We start from the raw sequence: 15568 nt of genomic DNA on the forward strand, positions 1-15568 counted from the left end.
GGCTAGGAGGGAGGCGGCATCGTAGGTAATGCGGGGGGGCTGGGCAGCGCGAGGGGCAGGGGGTCTGGCGCTGGGCGCGGTCCAGGCGCGGACGGGCGTAGACGGGCTTACCTTTGGCGCACCTTCGGCGCGGGTTGGGCGCGGGCGCTGCGCGTGAACGCTGCGCGCGGGAACAACTGTCATATATGGATAGTGGAGGGGGAGGGGCGAGGGCGGCTCAGCTGGGAGGCGTGGCGGGCTCAAGGGAACAACAACAACAGTAACAGAGCCAAAATGGAGGGGAGGGCAGAGCAGGGCGCCGATAGCACACGATGTCAATTACACAATGCAGGAGAGTAATGGAGCGACCAAGCAAGCATCCGGTGAAGCAGTGACCAGGCGGTGGGAAATGATAATGATTCCTGGCGCTGTTTAAATAAATAATTAAATGCTCACACGCTCTAAAATCTTTTCGCTATGCAAATATAAAGTACCGCAACTCTGAAACGCTGAAACGCTATGGCGCTATTACAATCAATGAATCACTCAGCTTTGTAGCACAATACCGCCTTTCAGCAGCAAGCAGGCAGGGGAGCGACCACTCGAGGCAGGAGCAAGGAGTGGATCACGGAGCACAAAGGTCAGAGGGCGCTCTATATTGTTAGTGGGAGGGCGGCTCAGCTGGGAGGCGTGGCGGGCTCAAGGGAACAACAACAACAGTAACAGAGCCAAAATGGAGGGGAGGGCAGAGCAGGGCGCCGATAGCACACGATGTCAATTACACAATGCAGGAAAGTAATGGAGCGACCAAGCAAGCATCCGGTGAAGCAGTGACCAGGCGGTGGGAAATGATAATGATTCCTGGCGCTGTTTAAATAAATAATTAAATGCTCACACGCTCTAAAATCTTTTCGCTATGCAAATATAAAGTACCGCAACTCTGAAACGCTGAAACGCTATGGCGCTATTACAATCAATGAATCACTCAGCTTTGTAGCACAATACCGCCTTTCAGCAGCAAGCAGGCAGGGGAGCGACCACTCGAGGCAGGAGCAAGGAGTGGATCACGGAGCACAAAGGTCAGAGGGCGCTCTATATTGTTAGTGGGAGGGCGGCTCAGCTGGGAGGCGTGGCGGGCTCAAGGGAACAACAACAACAGTAACAGAGCCAAAATGGAGGGGAGGGCAGAGCAGGGCGCCGATAGCACACGATGTCAATTACACAATGCAGGAAAGTAATGGAGCGACCAAGCAAGCATCCGGTGAAGCAGTGACCAGGCGGTGGGAAATGATAATGATTCCTGGCGCTGTTTAAATAAATAATTAAATGCTCACACGCTCTAAAATCTTTTCGCTATGCAAATATAAAGTACCGCAACTCTGAAACGCTGAAACGCTATGGCGCTATTACAATCAATGAATCACTCAGCTTTGTAGCACAATACCGCCTTTCAGCAGCAAGCAGGCAGGGGAGCGACCACTCGAGGCAGGAGCAAGGAGTGGATCACGGAGCACAAAGGTCAGAGGGCGCTCTATATTGTTAGTGGGAGGGCGGCTCAGCTGGGAGGCGTGGCGGGCTCAAGGGAACAACAACAACAGTAACAGAGCCAAAATGGAGGGGAGGGCAGAGCAGGGCGCCGATAGCACACGATGTCAATTACACAATGCAGGAGAGTAATGGAGCGACCAAGCAAGCATCCGGTGAAGCAGTGACCAGGCGGTGGGAAATGATAATGATTCCTGGCGCTGTTTAAATAAATAATTAAATGCTCACACGCTCTAAAATCTTTTCGCTATGCAAATATAAAGTACCGCAACTCTGAAACGCTGAAACGCTATGGCGCTATTACAATCAATGAATCACTCAGCTTTGTAGCACAATACCGCCTTTCAGCAGCAAGCAGGCAGGGGAGCGACCACTCGAGGCAGGAGCAGAACTAGCCGATGACAAGCATGAGATTTGTGAGGAAAAAAACTAATTTGCATTATCTCCCAAACATTTGCATAATTTTGGAGAGATATATACCAGGATGACACATCAGAGAGTGAACAAGAGTGAAGAAGACTACTTAACTGAATTAAGACTTTTAGCTACCTCTTGTAAAGGATAAAAAAGAGTATGGAAGCAAAGGACCTTGTTTCAGGTATGGAGTATGGGACATGTTGCTATCAATAATGGTTGTCCAGCAATCAAGCAATTTTGTAAGGTCTGTCGTAAGAAGGACATTTGGATAAATGCTGCAAAAGTAGTAGACATAGTAAGGAAGTTAAGGAGATTATGGTGATTGCACTGCAATAGTACTACAAGTTGTGTGTGAAGGTGATGCGAATTCCAATGTTGTTGAGATGATCGATGGACTGACAATTATCTCCCGAGCTGTTCTTGAAAATGAATTCAAGAGTAAACACAAGCTGAAAAAGTTAGACATCAAGTTAGATGGTCATGGTGATCAACCGATAAAAATTACAAGATATTTTGTAGACTGTTTAGAATACAAAGAAATATTTATAGTAGGCAAAGGGAGACAATATTTTAGGATACCCATTTCTGAAAATGTTTAGTGTGAAATTGAACCTCCCCATGCCAATTCACAAAGAATAATCAATTGAATAGTTAAAAATGTATTGACTGTAAAGCAGAATTGAAAAATGTGGGGTGGAAAAAAACTGGCATGTCTAAAAGATTATGTAGAGAAGATAAAATTAAAGAGTGATTCCACTCCAGTAGTAAGCTGATAATGCAACATTCCTATTGGTGTGAGTGAAGCAGTAGTGACAGAACTGAAAAGGCTATGTGAAACCAATGCTATTCAATTTGTAGAAGCTACTCCTGGGTTGCTCCTGTTGTGATAGTGAAAAAAATGGACGATGACATTCCTTTGTGCATTGATCTCAGAGAACTTAATAAATGTGTTATTGTGGAGAAATTTCCATTCTCAAACATAGGCGAAATGATTACTCTTCTTCATGGGGTGAAAATTTTCACCACTATCAATTTGTCATGCTCTTACCATCTGATACAACTACTTGAGGACTCCGGGGACTCAATTGTTTTCACCCATGGAGGCATATAGGTATTTGATAATGCCATTTGAACAGTTGTTAACAGTTGCTTTTGTCCAAAGAGCTATGACTAACATACTAGACGGTAGAGACGAAAGATGTGTTGATTTATGGAAACAATAAGGAGAAACAGAATGCTAAGATTTCAAATGTTTTCTCATTCTGCAAGGTCATGGTATGACTGAAAGACGATAAATGCAGATTTGGGTGCAATGGGATAAAGGGCATGGGACATCTGATTACTAGCTGTGGAATGGAACCAAAAGATGGTTTAATAAACAATTATCAGGATAGCCATATGCATGAGCACGAAAGAAGTAAAACGTTTTTTAGGCATGGCAAATGTTTATGCAAAAATTGAAAAGATTTTGATGAGCAAAATTGAAAACATTAGGCAATTACTAAAGGAAAATAGAAACTCAGCATGGGTTGAAGAATGTATTAAAGAATTCAATAAGGATTTGTCTACAGCATAAGATCTATGATGTTTTGTTACAAGATACAAATGTACTATTTTAGCAGATCAAAGTAATATGGATTTGGAAGCAGTCTTAGTAACTCTGCCATGGCCAGCCTCAAGCACAGCTGTGAAAGGCCGAGGGTTATGTCTGGGGCTAGCTACCCCACCATGTAAAAGAATAGATATCCCTGCCTTGGGGAGAAAGGAATCTATTTTACCGAGAATTATGATGCCTTGTGGTAAAAACCAGAAATCCATGGAAGCCACAAAGTAGATCTACCTGCTTTCAAACAAGGCTATCACCATCGAAACATGGAAAGTGAGGACCATGTACGAGACAGGCAATCCAACCTAAGTGGCAATAGAGATGAAATAAGTCAACCTTGCCCTGCTTGGCATCAGCGAGACCAGATAGACACAGTCTGGACAGAAAAGACGAGCTCAAGGAGGAATGTTGTTGTATTCTGGAATCAAGGAAGAGAACGCCCCACACACTCAGGGAGTAGCACTAATGCTAATGCCAGCAGTCGACAGAGCTCTGATTGGATGGGAAACCTACAGTCCCAGAATCATACCAGCGACCTTTCACACAAAGAAAAAAACAATCAACATGAATGTTATCTATTGCTACACACCTACAAATGAAAGCAAAGAAGAGGAAAAAGAATAGTTGTACAACAGACTCCAGTCCATCCTGGAGCAATGCCGTGAGAGAGACATGACCAAACTGATATGGGACCTCAATGCCAAGATTGGAACCGAGAACACTGGGTACGAACAAGTCATGGGCAACCATGGCCTTGGTGACATGAACGCGACGGGTGAAAGGCCCACAGATCTCTGTGCCCTGAACAGTCTGGTGATAGGTGGGAGTGTATTCCCACACAAAATAATACACAAGGCAATGTGGGTTATGTTATGTTATGTTACTAGGTATTTGTAAAGCGCACGGCTACTCCGAAGAGTGTCCCGGCGCTCAAAGACCCTTTTCACACAGCACTGACTGCACCTGCCTTTCTGACACCAGACTATTCAACAGGGAATCAGATCGACCATGCCTGCAATGCCAAGACGTTCTAGTGGTCCCTGCAGTATGTGAGTGAAATGAGAGCTTCAGACAGACCATCACCTTGTCGTGGTCAAGCTAAAGCTAAAGAAAGCATGGATGGAACTGACAAACCGATGCCAGCGTTATTACACCACCCTCCTCAAAGATGCACAGAAACAGAGTGAATACTTAGTCACTCTGAGTAACAAGTTCCAAGTCCTGCAAGAACTAGAGGATGACAGAGACCCAGTAGAAATTCAGTGAGAGAAGATCAAAGAAACAGTGAAATCAACCTGCCAGGAAGTACTGGGTCCCAAGAAACACCAGTGTAAAAAATAGATCTCTACCAAGACTATCTGCAAAACCAAAGAGAGAAAGGAAAATAAAGCTTCTGTCAACACCAGATGAACGAGAGCAGAAAAAGTGAAAGCTCAAGGCGAATACACCAAAACCAACAAGGAAGCAAAGAGAAGCTTAAGAGCAGATAAGCGAAGATTCATCAATGGTCTTTCCACAGAAGCCCATGAAGCTGCAAGCCATGGAAACTTGAAAGAACTCTATGGCATAACAAGGAAACTCTCCGGCAGATACAGCAACCAGAAAGACCTGTTAAAGACAAAACTGGGAAGACAATCATTGGAAACGAAGGCCAAAAATGAAAATGGGTGGAGCACTTTGAAGAATTCCTTAACCAGCCTGTGCCACAGTCTTACAACCAACTGACAAGGACTTGCCAGTTGACTGCAGCAGACCAAGCAAGGAAGAAATACGGCAGGTCATCAAATATCTGAGAAATGGGATAGCAGTAGAACCTGACAACATTCCTGCAGAGGCACTGAAGGCAGACATTGAAACATCAGTAGACATGCTTTACTCCATGTTTGGAAGGATCTGGGAAGAGGTAAGGGTGCCATCAGACTGGTAGGAGGGATATCTCATCATTATCCCAAAGGAAGGTGTCCTGCATAACTGCACAAACTACAGGGGGATAACTCTTCTATCAACCCCAGGCAAAGCATTCAACAGAGTCATCCTGAACAGAATGAAGGAAGAAGTCAACGTTCAGTTGTGAGACCAGAATGCTGGCTTCCACCAAGATAGATCCTGCACAGATCAGATTGCAACACTTCGAAACATCATTGAGCAGTTGATGGAATGAAATTCCCCCCTCTATGTTAACTTCAGCGACTGTGAGAAGACATTCAACGGTGTGGACAGAGAGACACTTTGGAAACTCCTCCACCACTATGGTGTGCCAGATAAACTCATAAGAGTGATCAGGAACTCTTATGAGGGAATGACATGCAAGAAAGTTAACACAGAAGTCTTCCAACTGAGGACCAGAATACACCAGGGTTGTTTGCTCTCACTTTTTCTCTTCCTGTTGGCCATAAACTGGATCATGAAGACATCCACAGCAAGGGAAGGAAATGAGATCCAATGGACACCTTGAACGCAGCTCAGCGACCTGAACTTTGCAGACAACCTGGCCCTACTCTCCCATACCCATCTGCAGATGCAAGAGGAGACCAACAATGTGGCAGCCACATCAGCACAACTTAGCCTCAACATCTACAGGGGTAAAAACAAAATTCAGAAGGCTAACACAGGCAGCACAACTGCAGTCACTCTGGCAGACAATGCACTGGAAGAGGTTGAGGCCTTCACCTACGTTGGCAGTGTCATATACAAGCAGGATGGCACAGACGCCAACATCAAGGCAAGAATCAGCAAAGCAAGAGCTGCCTTCATTCACCTTAAGCAAATCTGGAGCTCCAAGGACCTAACACTGAAAACCAAGATCAGGCTTTTTAACACCAACGCAAAATCAGCCCTTCTATATGTAGCAGAAACTTGGAAGACAACAAAGACCATCATCCAACAAAGTCTAGACCTTTATCAAAACCTGTCTGAGGAAAATCGTCCAAATCCGCTGGCCATACACGATCAGCAATAATGACCTATGGCAGCAAACTTTCCAACTCGCTGCTCATGAAGGAATCCTGAAAAGACGCTGGGGCTGGATCGGTCACACCCTCGGCAAGCCTACATCAAATACCACCAGATAAGCCCTGACCTGGAGCCCTCACGGGACAAGGAAAAGAGGAAGGCAAAGAAACACCTGGCACCGAGGCATCAAGGCTGTCTACAAGGAGATGAGTTACATCTGAAGTCAGATTGAAAGAAAAGCCCGGGACAGAGATGGCTGGAGAGTCCTGGCCGTTGGCCTATACCCAGGAGGGGTAGAAGGCATAAGTAAGCAAGTAAGCAGTCTTAGTACAAAATGGACCAGGTGAGGAAAGTACAATGGTATTTCATTTGCACACTTTAAGAGTAACTGGAACAAATATTACATAATTGAGAGAGTAGTGTTGGCTGTACTTCAGCAATTGAGAACTTTAAAACGTTTGAATTGGCAAAACTTTCACAATTATGACACACAACAAACCCTTAAAAGTAATATTTAATAAGAAAGGCTTTGATGAGGGTGTCATCAAGAATCCGAAAATGGGAGGTCAAGTTCTAGGAGCGTGCATTTGATGCTCAACATCTAGAAAACTAAGCTGCAGAATTTTTTATCTCTGTTGGTAGATGAAAATAGGGAGTTGACATCAAGTAGAGTAGAAGATTTTAATCAGGGTGAAGTAGCAAGATTTTATATGGTAACAATTGAAGCCATTTCTGAAGACACACAGCTTAACGCAAATAAACGAATAGGAGCGTGACATTGACAAGGATGGGTGTTACAGGAAGTTGATCGTTTAAATCAAGGAAAGGTTGGGAACAAGAAGCAAGTGAGTGAGGTTTGCAAGTGATTTTGGATTCTTAAAAAACTGTCAAAAGAAAAGGTTTTTTAGAGGAGGTAGGTGAATACCACCCAATATATTCATGGCAGGCCTACTCAATGTACCTCAACAGGGACACTTGGGCATGGGTAGGAGGGAAACGATTAGGGCATATATTTAATGATGGCCGGGAGTGGTCCGGTATGTTAAAAGGATGATGAGAAGGTGTCAGAATGCCAGAGCAGCTTTAAAAAACACAAAATCAGAACACCTAGGATGGTGCATAGGCAATTGCCAACAAGATTGTGGCAGGAAATTGCTTTAGATATCATTGCTCAGATTAGATGGGAATGTGGACCTCTCTGCATAACTGGATATGATTTACAGTTGGCCAGAAGTATCAGTGTTAATAAAATCACCACCAGAACTAAGTTTTAGATGAGAATTTTAACAGGGAAATGTTTTCCTCCCTTAATTTCAACTGATAATAGGGTTCATCTCACTTTGAATGAAATGGGGGTGTTCTTCGAGGAAAGGTGCATAAAGCGCAATCGAAGTTCCTTATACCATTACTGCAAGGAGGAGTTAAGGAACAGAATTGTTGCTTAATGCCTCTTGCCATATGCCACCACAGGCAAGCGTCCCTTTGAGTTAGTCAAAGACAGGAAGGCCAGTTTTAGCATTTGCCCTAGTTGAAGGACATGGAACTGTCATTCACTGGAGGAGAAGGAGGATGAAGCAATAAAGCAACAAATGAAAAGGAAACTTGAGTTTGATCACAAGAAATCTGTTAAAGCCACACCTGTCAAAAGTAGGAGAAGTAGCAGTGTGAAGCAAGAAAAAGTCCAAATATTTGTAACTACTTGTTGTGGCTAAATTACCATTATGCTGTTAAAGCGCAAGACTGCCACATCTGGAAATTACACAGCATTCCTCCTTTTCATTAAAAGTGAAAGTGGTTTTAAGAATGGGGAGGCTGAAGAAGAGCAGCCCTGAACAGTAGAAGACTAACTGGTGGAAATGTTCTCATATGCATATTCCAATTGTGTTGCTCCTAAAATGACAGAAAAAAGATAACCAGCATAATTTCAATATAATATGCTCCACTAAATGTGCATGTTTTAGTTGACTCTCTTGACTATTATATCAAAAGCATTGTTTTCGTTTATGTTAAAGATGTAACATTTCAGTCATTTATGCAGTAGCTGGTTTGATGCCCAGCTTCCATTCAATAATCTGTACATACATTGATATTTGTTACTCTGCTGCTTTAATAGACGGGAGATGTGTGACATCTTGCTTGACTGTATGGAATGTCCCCTAATGAAGATTCCATTCTACGAGATTATTAAGAGGTGTCAAGAGTTAGAAACTTGGGGAAGGCAGCCGAAGCAGCTACCTCTATATGCTGCTGGAGGGAGCACTGTACTATTAATAAACCTAGTTAACAGACATAGAGTGTGGAATCATCTGTGCCTGATTGACTATCTTCTCAGTCTGGAGGAGATTTCCCTAGAGTAGGGTCTTTTTTGGAGCAGTTTGAGATACAACCCTTTCATGGCTTATTTGCCTTTCTCTCTCTTACTCCTTGCCTTTTGCTTTATCCGGATTAGACTCAAACATCGTCTAAACTCACTGGTGTTTTTTTAACCTCCCCACAACTACCTAAAGTTCTTCCCTGAGTAACACGGAAACTGAAACTCACCACCTAGACCCTGTGCGGATCTAACTCCTTGACCCGCCTTGCCGATCAGTGGTGCTGTGGGCCCCATAGAGTCCTCCCGAAACTAGTTCACCATGCTTACTCAGGGCATATAGCTCTCTGTAGAACAGAGTATAGGACACATACTCATTGTTTAGGAGAAAATAAATCTCACTAGACTAAGCGTGAAACCATTTCCCACAGGTAACTCTATGCTGGTCCTATCTGGGTTCTGCCCCAACTTAGTAATGGAACATGCTGGACATTTTAAGAAGCACCCTCCCCCTCCTCATTCATCCATCTTGCCTGCTGGCACAGTGGACCCCTGAGAGCCATCAATATTTTGCTGATTTACCCAAAAAACAAATGTTTTTGGGTGTCCACCACTATCCAACAGCACTCCTTAGCTCCAAAGAAATGGCATAATCTGGTCAGGGATGGCACCCTATACCTAGGACCCCCTCTCATTTTAAGTATGAAAGGAGCTCCTCTGTGGCGCTTTAAGCAAGAGCTACCCTGGGTATTTTTCTCAAAAAAGGGCCATTTGCCATACTTTAGAAAGGACAGTGACTCTTGTCATACTCCTGCCACCAGCTCAAACCCCTTTTGGCACTCCTGTCATGGAAGGGAACCGGACTGAGTCAGCCTGGACCTCCTCTGGTGAGATCATTGGCTCAACAACCTGTCATTCTGGATCGCATGACAAAGCAATAGCTCTGCAGCTGCACTGCAGACCTCTATAATACTCAACATACATTCCATAGCACACAGGAGAAATAATCCTCGGCCTGTAGAGCTGCTGCAGCCTACACCAAACCCTCAGTACTAACAGTGATTAGATCAGTACTGTAGTGAGTTATGCAACTGCAAAGAAAACTAGCATGGGGCTAGTGCTGCACCAACTACTGCACTCTTAATACAGTAATAAGCAACACTAGTGCAAGTACATTCAAACACTACATACCACACCCATCCCATCACTTGCAAAGCTTGGAATAATAGGTTATGCTAGTGTTTAATCAGGTGTAGACTGGGATGAATAGAATAACATGATGGGATGCCACAGAGAGCCTAGAAGAATGTCCCTTTTGCAGCTACGCATGCTGTGAACATAAGCCGTACAGAGGACTGTCTGAGGAGCTGGTGTTTGTTTAAACGGTGATGGAAGGGATAAGCATCACAGAAAGTGTAACAATGCAGTTAAGAAACAGGTTTAGATATAGAGATGATAAGGAAGAATGAATATGAACATCTGTAGTGAAGCAAACCTAAAGAGCAGTGGATCAGTCCCAAAGTCTTAAATATGGGCAGCCAGTCCAGCACTGGGCATGTGGAATAACAAGGCTGCCATGGATCACAATGCAAGTAGACAAAACAGGCCCCCAGCACCACTGTTTGGTACTAAAAGATAATCATAACTGTGTGCTAAGGGGCCACCATACACCTTGGCTGTGATGCCGCTACACCTGCTGTGGTACTGGTAGCACCACCATGCAGTAGGCAGATAAAACCTTGGTCTCTTTTTGCCCCAGTTTCAGAATCAGAACTACCTGAGACCATCACTAAGGTGAAACCATCAAACCACCTTTCAGACTCTATCCCTGTTTCAATCAGCAAAGATCTCTCCAAACAGTTCCTCTGCTTTTGGTCCACCCAGGTCAACTCTTCCTTCGATCAAGATACTTTGCCAGACTGTCTACAAGTTGGTCAAATCTCTCCTCTTCCTCAGCTCATTCTGAAAGAGGACTTAAAATCAGTTGTTCAGGCACTGGTTCTCTTCAGACTAGACTACGGGAACTCACTCCTCTCAGGTATCCCTAAAGCAAACTTAGCTCCTCTCAGACCAGCCCTACATGCTTTTGCTAGCTTTGTTACTGGACACAAGAAATTTGACAATATGACACTTATCCTTCTGTCCATTGAATGGCTTCCTATTGAGGCGAGAGCTCAATTTAAAAATGCCTGCACCTCCCACATTCAAACAAGAATGATATATGAAAAAATCACCATTCTCGGGAAGCGCTACAAGAATCTGGATCTCCCTTCTTCAGAGACCCTCCATTTCACCCATGCTATGCTACTTTTAAAGATAATCTTAAGTCTCAGCGGTGGTCGCAGATTGGAGGGACCATCAGTTCTCCTCCTCGTGGACATGGACAAGGCCTTTGACTCCATCAGCTGGTCTTACATGTTAATACTCCAACAACATATCAACATGGGCCCTCGATCTATTGTACTTATGCGACTGCTGTATACCGACCTCACTGCTTCCATCCGTGTGGCCGGGGCCTCGTCGGCATAATTCCCACTCCAACGGGGCACTAGACAAGGATGCCCTCTGTCCCCCATATTTTTCGCTCTTGCCATAGAACCCCTAGCGGCCTGGGTCAGAAAAGACGCACTCATAAGGGGATTTGAGTGGACTCCCAAAATATCGTATCACACTATACGCTGACGACATTCTGTTTTTTCTAACGGACCCTCATAGATCAGGCCCAAGAATACTTCAAGTAGTGCGTATATTTGGTGAGACATCAGGCCTCTATATGAATGCATCAAAATGATCAATATGGCCCATTAGAGGTTCCATCCGAAGTGGACGGTGGGCGGAGGGCCTCACAGTGGTGACACATGGCTTCACTTATTTAGGAGTTTATATATCAGATAACCAGGTCTTGTCCTGGCATCACAATTTACAGGTAGCTACAGAGAAGGTAGGGACTGAAGTGAGGAAGTGGTCAACACTCCCCTTATCCCTATATATTGGTTGATCCGCAATTTTTAAGATGGAGTCTCTACCACGTTTATTATATCAACTGCAATCATACCCTTACCCAATCCCAATAGCATGGTTCCAACAAATAAATGCAATTATGGCTAATTTTTTATGGGACGGTGGCACCGCTGGGGTGGCCCTATGCACCTGAATGCAGTCCACATATTGTGGCGGTATTGCAGCTGCCGACATACAATCATATCATGCAGCGGTGCACCTCCAAATACTGAACGAGTGGTGGTATGGATCCAGAGAAGAACCAGCATTTAAAGTTGAACAGTGGCTAATGGGCGACCTCTTGGCACATTCCTTTATATATAGTAGGATCGACCCCAAGGATCTCCCTACAGCAACAAAAGTTGTAGCTAAGACATGGCGACAGGCATTATGTAGGATGGGCTGGTGGGGCTGCCTCACACGGGAAACCCCACTGTGGCGAAATCGTCTCCTCCCACAAATTGCAGACCTTCAAGGATTCCTGGATTGGGACCGAATAGGCATCTCCACCCTGGGGGATATAATCAAGGGGACCACATTAAAATCGTTCGAAGACCTACGGGGAGAGTTCTCTATGCTCCATTCCCAATTTTACAAACATCTACAACTGAGACATGCCCTTCTTCCGTACATTAAGGACATAACTGATCTACCTGAATTCAGCCCATTGGAGGGCAAACTTCTTATAGGAGACTTGTGGGAACATAAAGAATCTAAACTATACCAAACACTTGTATCCAATAGCCCCACGAATATTGACTCCCTACGGGATGCCTATGTCGGCCCGATTGACGAGGCCAACTGGCTGGAGGCCCTACAATCCCCACGCGGGGCAGTATTCTCAACCAGACTACGATACATTCAGTTTAAATATCTACATAGGGTGTACTTTACCAGGCAGAGACTTTGAAGGGCAGGATTGATTACAACACCGCATTGTCTTCGGTGTCAGGCAGAGGTAGGTACATTTATACATACGGTCTGGACATGGCCTGTCCTGGATCGCTTCTGGAGAGGGGTACTGACATGCCTGGAGGAGGTTTTAGCTTGGACACTTCCAAGATCTCCCAAGATTACAATGCTACACAGCACGGATGGGGTAGGTGGAAACAGATACAAAAGACACCTTCTTTTCCTCGGCATTACAATGGCCAAACGTGATATTGCCCAACAATGGAAAGCAGAGGGATCTCCTTGAGTGTCTCTCTGGAAGGCCGGTATGGAACGCGCAATGGACCTAGAATTTCCAGTCTTCGTGGAACGGGGCTAACCACAAAAGCACACGAAAATTTTATGGGCCACCTTTAAGGGTATCCCTATGAAAATATACGAAGTCACAGATGGCATGTCTGAGGGTGAGACAACTAGAACTATGTGAAGTCAGAAAAGACACGACAGCTATGAGGTGGAATACAAATTTAATGTGATTTTAAACGGGGAACTGCATGGTATTCGTTTATACGGTTACGGTATATTGTTCTTTTTGTTTATATCGAGGGGTTCAAAGAAAAACAGGAGATTGTCATTACCCAGAACATATATTGCAGACTAGATCTGTTTCATGTTATTTGTACATTTGAAATCTCTATAAAATCAATAAAATTTGTTACCAAAAAAATAAATAATCTTAAGTCTTGTCACTTTGAAAGACTCTTGGGTTGAATCTACAATCCCCTACACTCTCAAACGTCTGCTTTTCACTTTTCCTCTGCTGTAGCTCAAATATATTCTCTCGATGATTGTTAGAAACTGAACTCTTTTAAAGCGCTTTGATGCCCGTTTGCCATTTCCGCACCACTTAAAATCACGAAAATAAAATCAATTGTCGTGTCTAATGGAGCCGGTTTCTATCACAGTCCCAAGCAGAAGCAAATCACCCCTATTCTTCAGAAAATAGGAAAAAAATGCTGCTTCTTTCACAGACACGGTGAGCCGAGCACAGCCTGGCTGGCAGCTGCATCGCTTGCCAGAGGATGCCGTATGTTGTTTTTCTGCAACTCCCATCCTCAGTCTTGGTTAATGTTTGCCCAGAAATATGTTATTGCGGACTTCCTCCTCATAAACCGTTCCAGAGTGCAAGCTGCCATGCTCCCATGCCATTAGTATCTCTGTGCCTGCTAGCAATGCGCAGGGCTTGCACCCAGGAACAGAGGCCTTTTCAGCGCTGGGCCCACAACTCATCCGGATCAATCCTGCAGCCCGCCCAGCCTACTGTAGGAAGCACCAGGCGCGTAGCACAGGCCCCCGCATCCACTGCGGTGCGGGGGGCCCCGAGCTGCAGGGGGCCCCCTAGACACAGCTCTTCTGCCTGTGCGCTCCGGAATAAATCCGGAGGGGGGCCCCTCCGTGTATATTGAAGGGGGGGGGGGGGGCTTGAACTTTCGTTACGCCACTGGGAAGCACAGGTGCACACAGGTGGAACGTCCCTGGCCTTTATACATATCCACAAAGACATCATCTGCAGTGCTGGCTCAGTCTGGTGCTGGTGTGTCATCTAGAGAAAGGGTAAAACACATGTCACAAGAATGTAAAACATGAGGCCGCGATCCTTATATATGTTTATGTATAAGGGTTATACCAATTCCAAAGTTCTTCCTACCACTGTTTTCCTTGTTTCTGACCGCTGTAGATAACACGCGTTCCTATTTCCAGTTTTGTGATACTGCATGAATGACCTTAGAATCTCGAACAGCTAAGCAGGCCATGCTGTAAGTCAAACTTGTGACCTCCAAGTCGCACTAGACACAGGAGCATATGTACAAGGAAATGGCACAGCATGGCGTTGAGGCAAATTTTGCCACACTGCACCATTTCCAAAACTCAGGGATGCGCCATATTTACAAGAATATGGCACATCCTTGTGTTTTCTCTAATGCTGGCGCTAAAAATAGCTGCCTAGCACCAACACAGACACAGCCGCTCCTCCGCTATGGCGGAGGAGCATCGCCCTCGCCCTGCCAGCTGCCTTAAAATGGAAGGAAAGGAAAAATGAAACAATAATAAACACGTTTTATTTTTCCATTCCCGGCAGAGTCTTTGGGGGCGGGGCATGGGGGATGACAGTCACTGGAGGGGGAGTGATATGCACTGGTATCAGTGTGGATGTGGGTCTGTCTCAGGACAGCCAAACCGACTTGCGTACTGAACCTGTCTCTAACCTTAACTGCGTTGCCGGGTTTGAGACAGCAGGCACAGGCTCCCAGTCTCTTGAGGAGTGCAAATCCAGGCGCTCAGACCAATCCTGGCACTGCGCTCCCACATGAGAGCAGCCTCAGGATTGGCCGCAGGGGAGTCTGCGAGTCTGTGCCTGCAGTGGACTGGAGGAGAAGAGTGCAAGGCGATAGAGAAAGCAAAAACGAGGAGAAATAAAAGTATTTCTTTCTCCTTGTTGCTCCAATCTAACACCTGCTTTTGCACGGCTTTAGTTTTTGTCGCTGCCTCAGATTTACAGGTACTTGGAAATCTGGGGCAGCGTCAAAAAGCAATGGGTGTTGCAGTAGAACACTCATTCCACGCTCCTTTCACGCAGATAACTACGTGAAGGGTACCATATTTACAAAGCGGCATTAAGCCATGCAAAGTGGCTTAATGCCGCTTTGTAACTATGGTGCAGGGCATTGCACCACTGGAACGTCTAAAAAACGTGCTGTTCCTGTGCCGCAATCCCCTTGTACATATGCCCCACAGTCATCCAGATCCAGTCCTACTTCTTCCCTCACATTTTCCTTCTGGTTGATCCCTATCAGAAAGTAGACACA

General features: G+C 45.1%; 1 pseudogene; it reads left to right on the forward strand.

Moving 5' to 3' along the window:
* The first annotated feature begins 2324 nt into the window (after window positions 1–2324).
* Window positions 2325–11339, forward strand: LOC146862349 (uncharacterized; annotated as a pseudogene).
* Window positions 11340–15568: the final 4229 nt, after the last annotated feature.

This window comes from Triturus cristatus, chromosome 2_2, assembly GCF_964204655.1.
Source record: "Triturus cristatus chromosome 2_2, aTriCri1.1, whole genome shotgun sequence".
NCBI lineage: Eukaryota > Metazoa > Chordata > Amphibia > Caudata > Salamandridae > Triturus > Triturus cristatus.